The sequence below is a fragment of the Pinus tabuliformis genome, chromosome 3_2 (assembly GCF_031772625.1).
Source record: "Pinus tabuliformis cultivar Carrire ecotype Pingquan chromosome 3_2, CPIR1, whole genome shotgun sequence".
Lineage (NCBI taxonomy): Eukaryota > Viridiplantae > Streptophyta > Pinopsida > Pinales > Pinaceae > Pinus > Pinus tabuliformis.
Genome location: NC_142302.1, coordinates 38,413,947 through 38,430,479, shown reverse-complemented (window position 1 = coordinate 38,430,479; position 16,533 = coordinate 38,413,947).

The window sequence follows — 16,533 nt, the reverse complement described above, 5'->3', positions numbered from 1 at the left end:
ATGATGTAATATGATAAGAAATTTGTGAGAATTTCTTGATGAACCTCCTGTAATAACTTGCCAACCCCATGAAAGATCTCACCTCATCCACATTTCTAAGAGCTACGCACTCCATGATGGCCCTTATCTTTTTTGTATCTACTGCAATTCCCTCCTTGGATACAACATGTCCCAAGTAGTGTACCTCAGTCTAAAAGAAACTTCACTTGTTGAGCTTAGCATACAACTGATTCTCTCTCAACAATCTCAACACTACTGCTAAATTCTCTACATGCTCTTCCTCATTTTTAGAATATACCAATATGTCATCAATGAAAACAATAACAAACTTATCCAAGCACGAACGTAACACACTATTCATCAAACAAATAAATGTAGTTGGAGCATTATCAAAACAAATTGAACTATAATAAACTCATAATGCCCATACCTGGTCCATAAAGTTGTATTGTAAATGTCCACCTCTTTGATGTGTACCTGATGGTATCCAGATCTCAAGTCAATATTAGAGAAAACTGCTGCTCCCTTTAGTTGATCAAACAAATCATTAATCCTTGGTAACGGATACCTATTCTTAATGGTCACTTTGTTCAACTACCTGTAATCAATGCACAATCTGAGAGTGCCATCTTTATTCTTAACAAACAATATCATTGTGCCACAAAGTGATACACTTGGCCTAATGTATCCCTTATCCAATGTTTCCTTCAATGCAACTTCAACTCTACCGACTCAGGTGTGCTCATCCTGTAAGGTTCTTTTGATGTTGGAGCTGCCCCTGGCACTAACTCAATAGAAATTTCTACTTCTCTGTGAGCTAGAAACTCTGAAATCTCCTCAGGAAACACATCCTGAAATTGTTGTAGAACTGGGTACCTGCTCAAAATATCTACATCCTCAACTTCAACCTTTTTCACTAGAAATGTGTACTGCGAATAACACACATCCTTTTTTGTGACTGCGCTTTTCATGCAGAGATGTCACCATCCTAACTAATGTGGCATTCTTCTTTCTTTGTAAGACTCTTGGTTCTCCATTGTAATCCACACACTCAATTGATTTTTCATAAAAATCCACCTTGGTTTTATGAAGATACAACCAATCCATGCCCAACAACATATCGTATGGTCCCAACGATAATACATTCAAATGTGTTGTGGTAGGCATACCATTAAAATCAAATTCACAAGCTCTTACCCAATAATGAACTCGCTTCTTTGTACCTATAGCCAACTACACTAACCAAGATTCTGCAAGAAATTTCGTACTCAAACCACACTTATCCACGAAGTCAGGACTAACTATAATTAGATCCATGGTCAATCAAAATAGAAATAACTTGATCACAAAGTTACCGTCCATCTCAATGATAGATGCCAAATGGTCTACTTGTTTTTTATCCAATGCTACATAAATATGAGGAACACTCTAACCAACATCCCCAACAGTCTATGCCTCTTGTGCACTATATATCTTAGGCCTACTACCCTAATTCTATGGACAATATCTCTTAAGATACTCCTATCAGCATGTCCAACACTCTAACAGACCAATACCCTCACCTATATGTTGTTGTTGTGGCACATGTCCCTGTCTAACTGCATTGAACCTCTTTTGTGATGCCACATTTTCTTTCTCTTCTGCATTCTGAGGCCTTTCTCTCTTAGGCTTCCATTTACCTTTACCTTTGTCTTTCCCCTTCCAACATCAAGATTCATTCTTACATTTTGGTTTTTCATAGCAATGCTTCAATTTCCCAATAACTTCCTCAAGTGACAAAGGCTCATCATACCCAATCCGATCCCTAAACGCCAATGGAAATCCACTAACAAATCATTGAACTTTAGCCTTCTCATCTTTAAGTATTGTACATACCTCAATAGCTTCATAAACTTAGTCGTGTACTCTTCATTTGTCATTGATCCCATCTTTAGCTCATATAATTATTTGGCCTTACCGTTGTAGTACCTTTTTGACAGGTACTTCTTCCTGAAAATCCTCTTGAACTCGTTCCAACTTAAGTCATTGGTCCTGATGTCTCTAACCTACTTCACATCTTCCCACCAAATTTTTGCTTTACCTCTCAGGCTGAATATAACTACTCTGGCCTTCATATTATCTGTGTAATTATGCAACTCAAATAACTTCTTCATCCCAAGTATCCAAGCATTTTCATCTTCCAGCTTCTTCACATCTCCATAAAAATTAGGTGGCTTTGCTTTCTTAAAATCATCTGGAAAGTATCCCTTATCACTCCTCCTGTAATGATGATAACGATGACGATCCTTATGCATGTCAAAACCAGAACTAGAATAATACTTGTATCCATCACCTCTCCTATCCGAAGTATCCAACAACTTGCCATCTCTCATTGTGTCATCTCTATCTGACCTGTAACCACCATGAGACCTACTACCATATGCCCCATTAGTTCTATCCTCATGTCCATGGTTGATCCGAAGTGGCCCTTATCGCTACAATTCTGACAAACTTTGAAGAAGTATAGCATTAACCTCTGCTTGTTTCTCTTGTGCCTATATGATCTTGTCATTATATGCCTTACAACTCCTTATTTCTTCCTTCAAGCTTCTCAATGTGTCTGCCAAATCAGAAGAGTGCCCAACACCACGCTGCTCATCTAATTCATAGGGAGAGTCTTTGTAGTCTACCATCTTTCTATTCATTTTGATCTTTCTCCTACAAGGCATACTATGTCAGCTAAACCAAATCACAATAAACCAACGTACCTTAGAAAAATTCGGGAGGATATCTCATCTGCAAGATCATCAAATCAGCGTGATACATGTATAAACATAATCATAACAGCATATAGACATATAATACATAAACACATAACCATGTAACCATCAGTCTAGCTAGAGTCTAGTCATCAATGCATGACCATATCAACTACACATACCATGACCTCATGCATGATGACAACAACCATACTGACGTACACTAACAATACGCAAGCATAAACAACATGTAAATAATCATACGCTCATGAAAACATACTTAACAACAACAACATCCTCTTCCACATGGTGACATCACTACAACCATGACTAACACCATGCATATGCAATCAAGCACATAGACCACAAGGATGATTAATCACATGTGCAAACGACATGAATGAATAAACAACACACTGCCCATCCAGTCTGAGAGGTGAACCATGCTCTGATACCACTCTGTAACACCCTCCTACCACGTCTACCCAAGTAACCGGCAAACCAAGGTAAACATGTAATGAGAGGCTGCTATGATTATATTCAACGTCCCATGTGACCTAAAGGAAGTGTAATTGATGGAAACACAACATACAGACCATCCACATTAGCTACATGACTCCTAGGAACCATTCCAACCACTCAGGTAGCTGGCCCCTGGGTCCCACTAAAGTTTTTAACCACTTCACCTCTAAACACTCTCATGTTATGGGCCTGCCAGCATCCAGGAGGCTCCGGAAGCTCTCATGACAAGGCATGACATCGTCCAGGGGCTATTTTGATTAGTGTTGTGCTAGCGTCCCCGGGATTTGAGCCACATCTTCAGGCCCAGAGCGCAGGTCACTGCCCAGAATTGAATGAAACCTTCAGAACATTAAGATAATAGGGAAATAATGATCCAAAAGAAAATAATTCAAGCCCTTAACCAAACCCCAACTAGCCATGACATGAATTTCTTCAAACATATCACAAATATGTAATCTACATTTGTAAACAACATATTTAAGCATAGGGATCTCATACTTATCTAAGAATCTCTAAGAACCATTTTTCCCTCATATCATTTGTTGCATTATCATCTATTACGTCATAGATACATTGTCCATTGACTTACAAGTAAAAACTTGATGAGAGCCATACATAACCACTGTCATAAAGCTCATAAATAACAAGCATAATAGCAACAAAAATACCAATGAAATCAAAGCTATATGAGCCACATATAAACTAGTATAATACTCATAGAAATACCAAGAGAAATAACTTCATATTGATGATGCAAAATCCAGACCTGGGATGGGACTACCACGTTCCACTCAACCATAGAATGGCTGATCCAAATCTCTCTTCATCCATTAACCCTCGTGCCATATTCCAAGCATGAATGTGGGACTCAAACCAAAAGAACGAACCAGGGCATCCTGAGGCTAAACCACCTCACCCTCATCAATATAAACTAGGCTTTACCGTAATCCATTCTGAATCACTAGGCCAACACAATGAACATGTAATAACAAGTTTTACCATGATCTTCACCCGATCACTAGGACAAACAAGCATGGATGCCACCGAATTTCTCCACCTACATTGTGAGGAATTTTCCTGTCTCCTAGTCTCTCAGGCTTTACCTCAATCCACACTTGATCACAAGGCCCTAAACCGAGACCCACTCTCCAAGATTTATTGCATAACCCAACCCAGGATTTCTAGGCCTAATAGAGAGAAAATCACCTCTTGGATTTACCATATATCCTGTCATTCACTGTCAAGGATTCCTAGGCCCACCCAAGCAACACAAAATCCATCTTTACCGCAACCCACAGTCCGGTTCGGGGGTTACTAGGCCATGTGTTCTATCATTCATAGATCCACCTCACTCATCTTTGAATCCATTCGGCAATCCATCTCAACCAAAACATGCGAACCCCATCACACCATGGCTATCCGGAAATGGAAAGGCTAGGTTGAAAACATTGTCACACCTGGCAAAACCCATGTCATAATAACAAAAGAAACACATGCAATACCATGCATGCCAAATCTAGCAAGGAAAAGACACATGTAAATTGATACCTACAAAGAATATTGATGTAGTTGCTTGATCCTACTCTTCCTTACTTGTTTTCAACTTCCTCTTAGCTTCTTTTCCTTTCTTGATCCAATGCCAAAATGCTCCAAGAAAACTTTAAGTGTCCAAGAGTGAAAGAGAGAGAGAATAATGAGAGAGTTCCAAAACTGAACTCACAAAAGATTACAAACTTATCCTCATAAGCCTTTTTATCAATTAGACCTCTATTTTCTTCATTTTCCATTATGTTTCTTCATTTTCCTCCTCACATACAACCTGTGACCTTTCACCTTCCTTTTCTCCTAATTTCCATTATTTTCGTAAATAAATGTGTCGAAAATGCCTTTTTTCCTTTTTTATGCCTTTGCCTTTGCCAATTTCCTTAGCCATAATAAATCTATGAACACCCACACTATGATGTTTTGCCCACCATTCAGCTTGGAATAAGTGTCCCATCAATCGTGGTTATTATTTTTCCTTTATTAACTTTTATTACATGGAATTTTCACTGAGGCTATTACAAACTTGATCAAGTAAGGGCCAACATGGTGTGGAGGTGACAATTTACTTTTTTTACTCAATAATAAATTTTTTTACATGATTTAAAAGCCCAAGAAGGGTCTCATTAAATGGACAATGACTCTAATGGCTCAAGACAAAACCTAGAAGTCCTCAATGGGGACGTTGACCTAAAACACGATGACCCAAGCATGAAACCCATGCTTTAATAAGTCATAACAATAATATTAATAATTCTTTTTCTTTCCTTTTGATAAATACATTTCATTATGACTCAAATATAATTATGAAGACCGAACCTAATTACATTCTTCAACACTCCCTCTTAACTAGGGAGGTATTCATACATACAAGTACATGGAAGATATCAAAAACACATGAACCATGAGGAGTTTAGGCACTCATAGTGCCACGGACTAGATTCCTGACCAGGACAATCTATTCGGGTGGGACTAAGATGGACTAAAGCTTTCAGCCTCTCTAGGTACCACTAGGCTTACTTACTAACCATAAACCCAAAGAAATAGGTGTGTAATGCAAGGTCAAAGCTTTATGACCAACGCCACCCTCCCTATTTTGGGAACTAGACATCAACACATATTCCAACCAGATGTCCTCCCATGAATTTTACACACACAATGCCTCAACACATCAAATCTCTCTTGATCAAACAGATCGATAACCTCAAGCATGATTTTCAAAAACTTCGAGAGATTTACCTAAACAAGCACAACCCAAATCAATAACAACCTTTCAAATACTCATGAGTAAACACAAACCTTTGGGGTCTTCCAACATCCTAATGTTGCTTCACAATTTATCACAGTAGGACTTAGAGGCTTCCCAAACACATCATGACATAATATTCCTCAATCATACAACGTCATTTCCTACATCACATGCAGCAACATATTTTATAAAAGGATTATGATTTCCTTCTTTCAGCAGCACATTATCATTCATTCTCCAATTTCTTCTTCAAGGTATCCATCATTACTATAATATTCCCTCCCTCTCAACTTTGGGAGTTATACTCTTTCCTTTATCCAGGCTCCCTCTTAACTTAGGGAGATCAACTTCTTTCTATGACATCATACAATCTTTTATGGCTTCCATCCTTCTTATCAAAGTCAACTTGATCATCACTATTCATATAACTTCCTTCCTCATGCTTATCAATCAAATCAACTTTACTTATGAATATCTTCAGCAACTTGAATATTATGTACATGCACAACTTAAATCAAATACATATATAGAAGCATGAACTTAACTATATCATAATCATGGAAGCATTAGACTTTAGACACTACATACCTAAACTTAGTTAGGTGCATAGTCAGCAAGAGACACATACTTTTATACTTCAACTACTTGTTAGGGTTTTGTCATAAACCCTATACTTCATCATCAAGACTTTCAACAACTCAATAAAGATAGCAATCTTCATTATATCTAGGGTATCAATATTTCTTCCAAATATATGACATACTCTACTATAATATGTTGCAAACCCTAGAAACAAGTATAGTTCTACAATGCATCAAACAACTTTAGAATTCATATGTTAGACTTCTACTAGGATTTAATGCAAACCCTAGATTTCAGACTAAGCTTCAATAATCAAAACCAATCATAGCACAATCTAATGTTTCAATAATATGACCAACCTTTTTTTAAACCCTAGATTTTATCATCGCATTTGAAACAATATCATCTCATCATATCTTAGAATATCAAACTTATACTAGGGCTTATTTACAAACCTTATAACTTATCAACAAATAGATTAGCACATATACATATCTAGGATAACCATGCACAAGCATATCATAACATATATAAGACAAACCCAAGACACAAATATCAATACATTTAAATTCATACATATAATGATCTTGATTAGGCCAGGGTTTTGATTTGACAAACAAACATGCACCTAGGGTTTCATTCCTAGGAGATCATCTTAGCTAAAATAAGGGTCTTGCTTATAAACCCTACCAAACCCTAAAGATATATTGTTTCAATACATAACACAGAAAACCCTAATTTTCAAAAAACTCTAAAGGTCTAGGATTTCAACACATAAACATTATCATCCAAACCTAAAGGACTAGGGTTTCCACAACAATACTAAAACTCCAAACATGAAATTACCATCAATACCCTGAACATCAAAAGAATAGTATTTTTCTAGATTTAATCAATAACCCTAAGAAGACTAGGGTTTCATCAACGATATCGAAACACCCTTAGGTTAGGGTTTTACAAAGAACCTTTTCGGGTTCCACAAAAATGATGATTTTAATGAGGGTATATTTATCTAATGATTAATCACCCTATCAAGAATCTTTATGACTAGAAGGAGCTAGACAAAACAATGTTAGTAATGTAGAACATATTATTAAAAGGAATGAATATACCTTTATTATAAAGAGAACAAATATTATGGTCTAAGACATACCTTTGAGTTGTTTTCTTGACAAACCTTGTAGGACATCAATTCGAATATAACTTCTACCATGCTTTGTGAGGTCTTCTCCATAACCCTTGAGCACTCAACAAGCCTTTCCTAAACAAGGAAAATATAAAAATAAATGGTATTAGCATCTAATACAAACAAATCTAGATAAGATAGGGAAATCTAATATAAAAGGATAATGCAACGAGTAAGATACTTACATTTGGTAAAATGGTGAGGGCTCCATATTAATCCAATATTGAGGGATACCTATAACAACTCAAAAAAAAATTTCCAAACCATGTTAGAACTACAAGTACTAGAAATCAAATCATAAAGGAAAACAATTTAGAATAGAAAGATATGTAAGGGATATATTCCCTAAGAGTCCCTAGAAAATATGTCTTTGAATTTGGATCCTTCCATCTTGTTCTTCTTTGGTGAACCTTCGTTGGAAATGTTTGCTTGATCCCTATCTCTTATTCTATTCCTTGGATTCTTAGGACAATTACTTCTATAGTGACCCATCTTGTGACAATTGTAGCATTCAATCTTGGATAGGCCTATCTTCTTCCTTGGCGCTTTGGACTTCTTAAAGGTCCCTTTATTCTTGTGATGAGCAGAATAGGCATTCAATATTTTCTCTTCTTCACTCTCCTTGTTGCTTACTAAACATCTTCTGACTTCTGCATGCATTCTCGAATGTAGGAGGGTCCTTCCAAATCTCTTGAGCGAAATCTATGTTGGATATATATGGGATGAGGTTATCCTTTATTCCATCTACTATTAGGCTCATGGTAAATATTTTTGTTTCTATAAACTTTGCTTTCTCTGCTTCACTTGATTCATTTGTAGGCTTCTTTACTTTTCCTTTGACTAGATTCAATATTTTATTCTTCTCGAGGATGAGATCTATCCTCTTTTTCCATGCCCTGTAATTGGATGCTCTTGCTATTTTTTTTTCTCCCTTCATTGAGTTAGATAGTGTTCTTGAAGATAGTAGGCTTGAATTATTATATGATCATTTTCCTTTATGACCCTTATTCAAACTTCTTACAACTCCTTATCAATAGATCTTCAGTCTACATTTTCCCTTCTTAATCACCTTAGCTCTAATACCATGTTGGAAAATCAAAAAGGCAGAAAGATTTTCTCTATGTTGATAATTACTTGTGATATTCTTATGTTCTTATTAACTTTCTTGTGTTCTTCTTTTAACTTATTTCATCAAGAAATTACCAATAACCATAACACGAAGATCAAAGACACCAAATGTAGGTAGACAGTCAAGGAAAAACCCTTATCTAGGGAAAAACCCAGTCAACAACTCTTCCTTTAATAGTTTCACGAGATGATCCAAGACTCCTTGACCTAGACACAAACTTCCTCCAATCACCAAGTCAGACCTTCCTTTCTTCTACATATGATAACCTTCCAGCAACAACTTTGACCTTGATACAGTAGCAGACTTTCGACTTCCCTAGAAATAGAATTTCGACCCAATAGCAGAACTTTGACCTTCCTAGTAGCAAAACTTCGACCTTCCTAGTAGCAAAACTTTGACCTTCCTAGTAGCAAAATGTTGACCTTCCCAGCAGCAAAACTTCAACCTTCCCAGCAGCAAAACTTCGACCTTCCCAGCAGCAAAATTTCAACCTTCCCATCAGCAAAACTTTGACCTAGAAAATCGATAACTTCAACCTTCCCAGCAACAGAATTTTGATCCAATAAATAGCCCAGTAAATCCACATGAGTGAGAGATATACAACCCAAAAACTTTGATCTAGAAATCCTTCTCCCTATCCGTAAATTTCGCACTTTTTATGTTCCTCCTTTTATATCGAATTTATGTGTTTGTCCTTTAAATGAATCGAATTTTACTATATATATAGCCTCTTTTGGAGTTCGAACTACCCTCATGTAGGCCGACTTGATCAGGTAAGGGCCAACTTGGTGTGGAGGTGACAAATTACAGTTTTTACTCAATAATAATTATTTTTACATGATTTAAAAGCCCAAGAAGGGTCTCATTAAATGGACAATGACTCTAATGACTCAAGACAAAACCTAGAAGTCCTCAATGGGGAATTTGACCTAAAACATGATGACTCAAGAACGAAACTCATGCTTTAATAAGTCATAACAATAATAATAATAATTTCATTTTCTTTCCTTTTGATAAATACATTTCATTATGACTCAAATACAATTATGAAGACTGCCCTAGTTACATTCTTCAACATAGTTCCACATGTACAACATTCCAATCAATAATTTGAGTTGGATAATGTACATACTTCTTTAATAAAGACACATGAAAAACATTATGAATTTCTATGTTTGTTGGGATGGCAAGTTGATAAGAAACAGGTCTAATTTTGGCTAAAACTTCAAAAGGTCCATAGTATCTAGGTGATGACATGGCACAATTGCCAAGTCTGAGTGTGTTTTTCTTGGGTTTAACTTTTAAATACATATGATCTCCCACATTAAACTCCTTCTGAACTATTTTCAAGTTTGTATAGCTCTTCTAATGATCTTGGGATATTTTCAAATTATGTTTAACATGATTGATCACTTATTCCATTTCCTTTAATATATCTAGTCACAACACTAATCTATACTCAAGATCATCCTAGCTTAGGGGTACCTTGCACCTTCTTCCATACATTACTTCAAAATGGCTCATTTTCAAGGAGGTTTTGTATCCATTATTATAAACAAATTTTGTTAAGTGAAAATAATCCTCCCATTGAGTCTGTTTGTTCTTAACATACATCCTTAACATATCCTCCAATATCTAATTGGTCCTTTCTATTTGGCCATCAATTTGAGGATGGTAATATGTACTAAAGTTTAACTTTGTTCCCATACCTTCAAACAATCCTTTCCAAAACTTGGATGTGAACTTTGCATCCCTATCTGAGATTACAATTTTAGGTATCCCATGGAGTCTGAAATTTTTTCTCATGAATATTTTTGCAATGTTTATTTCTTTGAAAGTTTGTTGTTTTACTTAGTTTATCAACCACGACCATAATGGAGTCATGTTTCCTCTAGATCTTTGGTAGTCCATTAATGAAATCCATTGAAATTATCTCCCTTTTCCATTTTGTAATGGATAGGGGTTGTAATAACCCAGCAAGGTGTTGATGAGAATCCTTAACTTGTTGACACTCAAGACATTTAGCCACATATTTTGTTGTTTCATTTTTTATATTTGTCCAATAAAAATCCTTTCTCAACACAATAATCAGTGTTTTGTAGCTAAGATGGCTAACTGTTGTATTTTTGTGCAACTCATCTAAAAAAAATAAAAATAAAAATCAGCTTTATATAATCAGACACATAAATTATGCCTTAAAACAACAATATGTCTTAGCTATATCTTAAAAATCACTCCCCTCTTTGTCCAATGTTTCAGTTTGTGAACTTCTTCCTTAATTTTCAGGTATTCTGAATCAAAGTTTGCATCCATTTTGATTTTATATATTAAGTTTGTTGACCAACTTGTTGTTGATGTAGCACAAATTTGATTAAGCTTTCTGCTTAAAGCATCAACTATTTTATTTTCCTTTTCCTTAATATGTGTAATCTCAAAATCATATTCACTAATAAATGCTAACCATCTTGCTTGTCTAGCATTTAGATTAGGTTGATCAAATAGATATTTGAGACTAACATTATCTGTCCTCAATTGAAATTTTCTTCCTATAAGATAATGTCTCCACATTTTGAATGCATGAATGATAGTTTCTAATTCTAGATCATGAGTAGCATAGTTTTTCTCATGCTGTTTCATATTTCTATATTCATAACAAATAACATGACCATCCTACATCAAAAATCCTCCTAAACCTTCCTTACATGCATCTGTACATACCACAAAATCCTTGTTAGGATCAACCAATTTTAAAATTAGAGCTATGGTCAAGAGTTGTTTTAACTTATCAAAGTTGTCTTGACACTTTTGACTCCATTCAAACTTGATTCCTTTCTTCTGTAAAGAAGTAATTGGATATGAAAGTTTGGAAAATCCTTCTATAAATATCTTATAATAGCCTGTAATTCCCATAAAGGATCTAATTTCCTCTACATTTTTAGGTATCAACCACTCCATTATTTCCTTTATCTTCTTCCAGATCAACAACAATTCCTTCTTATGATATTACATGTCCTAGATAATGAATTTGTTTATGGTAAAATGAACACTTGTTGAATTTAGCATATAATTCATTATCTCTAAGAGTTTGAAGGACCATCTACAAATGTTGGTCATGCTCTTCTTTACTCTTCAAGTATACCAGAATATTATCTATAAATACAATTACAAATTTATCTAGGAATGGTCTAAGTACATTGTTCATAAGGCACATGAAGGTAGTTGTGCATTAGTGAGTCTAGATGGAAGTATCACAAATTCATAATGCCCATAACATGTAAGAAGTGTTGTTTTGTGAATATCTTTATCCTTAATTCTAATCTGGTGGTATCATGATCTTAAATCAATTTTAGAAAAAATAGAAAGTCCTCTGACTTAATCAAACAAGTCATCTATCTTGGGTAAGGGATATTTGTTTTTGATGGTCATTTTATTAAGTTGTATGTAATCTATGCACCTAAGAGTACCATCCTTCTTTTTGAAAAATAGAACTAGTTCCCCCCAAGGAGATACACTTAGCCTTATATACATTTTTATCCAAAATTTCCTGTAACTGGATCTTCAACTCCATTAACTTAGGAATACTCATTTTATATGGGGCCTTTGATACTGGAACAACTCTAGATATAATATCAATGGTAAAATTAATATCTCTCCTTAGAGGAGGTCTTGGTATTTCTTATGGAAAAACATTATTGTAAATTTCCAGTATAGGATATTCTTCTAATGATGGTTTATGATTATCTCAAAAATATTTTGCACTTGGACTGTGAACATTTGACATCATTTTCTAGCTTATTTTTTCATTTGTATTGCAGATATTTGTTTGACATAAATGTTTCTTGGTATTCCTTGGATTGTGCATGCTTCCCCCTTATCATTAATACAAGTAAAATACTTTTCTAAACAATTTAATATCACTCTATGTGATTCCAACTAGTACCTATGAGAACATCATACAATCCCAAGGGTAATGTTTTCAGATTTAGTGTGGTATGCATTCCATTTACATTTATTGTGTATTTTTTTCTTATTTCAAATTCTTTTCTTTTAGTTCTTATGGACAACTGTACTAACCAAGGCTTGCTTTGTTTCTCTTTTACAAGATTATATATTTCAACTACAATAGGGGAAATATAACTTAATGTAGATCCTGGATCTATAAGTACAGACACATCTTTTTCAATAATTTTACCTTGAACTTCCACCATGGTGGACTAATGATATGTTGACCTCCCATCCAATGCAACACTAATTTTGGGTATGTTACAGGCAACATCATTTACAGTAGATGCTTCTTGAATATTGTTTAATGTTGCTTGCTTATTTAATGGATTATGTGGACGATCTCTCCATAAATGATTTTCACTACAACCCCAAAATTTTATTGGTGGTTTTATTGATTCACCAATATTTTTATTTCATGTTCATGATCCTCCTTTCTGCCCCAGATTCTTTTATTGGCTAAAGTTTATTTTATAGCTTCTTGCTTGCATACTCTTAGAAAAGGTAGGTTTCTTAAAGTTCTTTCTCTTTTATTGAATCTGTCATGTTTCTTTGTCACCCATCCCTTATAACTTTCTTCTTTTTTTGTGATTGAAACATAACTTTTCCTTTTTGATGGTCTCATCCATAATCTTCGAGTTGTCAAAGTCTATCCTTTTTGTATATGAAAAAGGTAGGTATCTGATAAATATTTGTATTTTTGCCTTCTCCTCTTTCAAATAAGGTACATATCTTAATAAACTCATAAATTTATTAACAAACTCATCCATGGTAGATTGTCCCAATTTTAGTTCATGAAACTCTCTATCCTTTTCATCAAAGTACCTCTTAGTCAAATACTTCTTTTTGAATTCTTTCTTGAACAGTTTCCATGTCAATTTTTTTACTTCTGATCCTTTTTACAACTTTATTTTCTTCCCACCATAAAGTTGTCTTTCCAGTTAACTAGTATGTGGCTAGTCTTGCCTTTAAATTGCTAGGATAGTTATAGACTTCAAATTATTTTGACATATTCAAAATCCATGCTTCAGCTCCCTCTTCAGATTCTCCATCAAAATTAGGGGGCCTAATCTTTTTAAACTCTCCCTGCAATTGAGAGGTAGACCTCCTTTTCCTAGGCATATAGGTATTGCTACCTAATTTATGTTCTCCCTGGTCACTAGACTCATTTGTTTGGCTTTCACTAGAAGTTATGGAGTTGGTTCTATCAATAGATTCACTTCTAGATCTTTTCCTATGAGTGTCTTCAAATCTTCTGCTACTCATTTTTCCTTCTAATTTTCTAAGTATATAACCATTAATATTTTCTTGCTCCTCCTTTGCTTTGGACAATCTTTCCTAATTAGCTTTAATGGTGTCTAAATCTACCTTCAAACTATGAACAACTTGTAATATTTCATATTCACATTTCTTTGTACTGCTATTTCCTCCACCCAGCATTCCATATTCAATGTTGTGCTCCTCACCTTCTTTGGGTGATCCTATAGAGGTTTGTCCATTTATATCTTCAACCATACTCTCAATTGTTCAACTTTGTATATCACAAAGAAATTATTTTTCAATTTAGGACCCATATAAGGCTGAATGTTGCAACCAATAACGTTGATAGCACTTGTAATATACCTCTTATACAACCAATATATATATATATATATATATATATATATATATATATATATATATATATATATACCGACAAATATATAAAACTAATTGTATGAATTCCCTATCACTTTATTTTATTTACTTGGACATCTACATTTTCTTTTGGAATAACTATTATTTAAGGGAAACTTCAATGATATTTATTTTTATCACTTCACATCATCCATTACTATACCCAACCAATATCATCTCTTTGAACTCTTTAGTCTCTATACACACACACACATATATATAACCATTGGTAAAATTGTACCACCTCTCATTTCACTTGTCTCATAGGTACACCTAATGTTTAGATTCAATAGTTTAATACCTTATTCTTATTTCCTTAAGAAAGAATCTAATCACTTACTAGATAATACTTCCATGTCTTGTTTCATTAATGGAATGATTATATATCTAACTTTATTCTATGAAAAATATGGGTTAATGGTATGAATGTTTCCACAGTCATTAACATGTTGTTGATGAGAGCTTTTGGAGACCTGTGTAAATTCATTGAAGAGCCCAATGTTTTGGGTGAACACTTCACCCATCTTCAGGGGCAGGAAGCAACTGATGATAGGAATAGTGCATGACCAAAGTATATATAGAGATTAAGGGAATTAGCCGCTAGAGATGAACGTTAAATAACTGATTATTTTGATTACCAAAGGGAAAGAAATTAAAATTAAATTCTATTAAAAGAAAAAATGAATTATGATTGGAGGAATTAGAAATAAGGTATAAAAATTTAAGGAACAAAAAATTTCAAAACCTTCTTCAAGCCCCACAAAACCCTCAACCATCTCTTTCGATCAACTAAGGATAAAAATGACCCTATGTCATGTTCCGGAGTGTATGAGATTCCCTGTTCTTATGGAATGTCTTACATAGGTAAAATCGGAAGATCCTTTAAAGCTCAGTTGAAATAACACATGGCCGATAACTTCCATAACCGCATTGAAAATTCTGACATTGTTGAACATTACCATTCTACCAAGCATCTCATTAGTTTTGACAATAACAAAATCTTAGCTTTTGCCCCTTATCATTCCACCCAGGTCATTATGAAGGCCCTTGAAATTGAAAAACATCCTCATAATTTTAACCAGGATGATGGTTACCATTTAAGCAATTCTTGGAAGCCCACCATTCATCTCCTATCATCTAAACCCTCTCCCACTAACTCAAATTCTCACCTCTAGTTCCCACACCTGCCCCCCCTTCTTCATTGTTTCAATATTTTTTGTGATTTCTTTCCCTGAATCAGGTCTAATCCTCATCTTCACATTAATTTTAGTGGACTATCAATTTTCCCCTCCACCTTTGATATAATTAATAATCTTGGATATCTAATGAATAATAAATTTCCATCTAACACTTAGCCTTTTAACTATCTCCCCTCTCTCAATTTATCATTTTTTGTTGTAATCCCTTATCATTCATAGGTGATTTAATTATAGAATGTTTCATTACCCCCAAACTTAATATTCAATAGGAATATAGAATTATTGAAATTGTTTAATAATGATCTCCCCCACTCCCCCTTTTTATTGGATTCTCACCCTTAATAATTAATTAATTTTTCCTTTTCTTTCTGATTGTTTACCCTTTGACTTTTGACTATCTCCTATCATATCATATATTGTATCCCTTATTCATTTAATTTTATATTATTTATCTTTTATTTTTATTAACTATCTATGCCCATAATAAATGATTTTATTCTTATCTTATGTTTGAAATTTGAACCAACTAAAATAATATCTTTAATCTTTAATTTAAAAATAAAAATAAAAATAAAAATTCTTAAATTTTTATTCCTTATTTCTAATTCCTCCCATCATAATTCAAAAAGAAATTTTTAATAGAATTTAATTTTAATTTCTCTCCCTTTGATAATCAAAATAATCAATTATTTAAATTCATCTCTAAC